Source organism: Crocodylus porosus, unplaced genomic scaffold (assembly GCF_001723895.1).
Source record: "Crocodylus porosus isolate Cpor-Errol unplaced genomic scaffold, CroPor_comp1, whole genome shotgun sequence".
In the NCBI taxonomy this organism is placed as follows: domain Eukaryota; kingdom Metazoa; phylum Chordata; order Crocodylia; family Crocodylidae; genus Crocodylus; species Crocodylus porosus.
The window spans coordinates 14115031-14115483 of record NW_017728943.1 but is presented as its reverse complement, the minus strand read 5'-3'; positions in this window follow the sequence as shown (position 1 = coordinate 14115483).

Sequence of the window (453 nt, the reverse complement as noted above, 5' to 3'; positions counted from 1 at the left end):
GCTCAAGGTAGGGAGGGATTATACAGATGCATTGCTGGAAATGCTTTGATTTAGTACTGACCTCTGCATAAAGATAAGATAGCAGACTCCTTTCCATTGCAGAACAGGGAGTAAAAGCCAGGCGGCTGCTTTCTCAATACTGTCTACCCCAAGCAATCCAAAATCTTGAGATTTGGCTTAAACTGCTGATTTAAAACACCCCCAAACTTGTGTTCTACTTTGAAGTTTTAGGTCAAGGGGTGGCACCCTACAGTCCAAGAGCTGATCTAGCGCATGTTGGTCTTCAGGAGGCTTCGGTGGCAGGAGACTCCCCTGCCCTCCCCAGGAGGTTCCCTGTGCTACCATGGAGAAAAGTGGTGGCAGCCAGGACCAGGTGCCTGCCTAGGGCAGGTCCTTCCCACTCCCAGCCAGAAAAGTTTGCCTATATCTGCTTTTGGTTTTTTTTGGCCAACT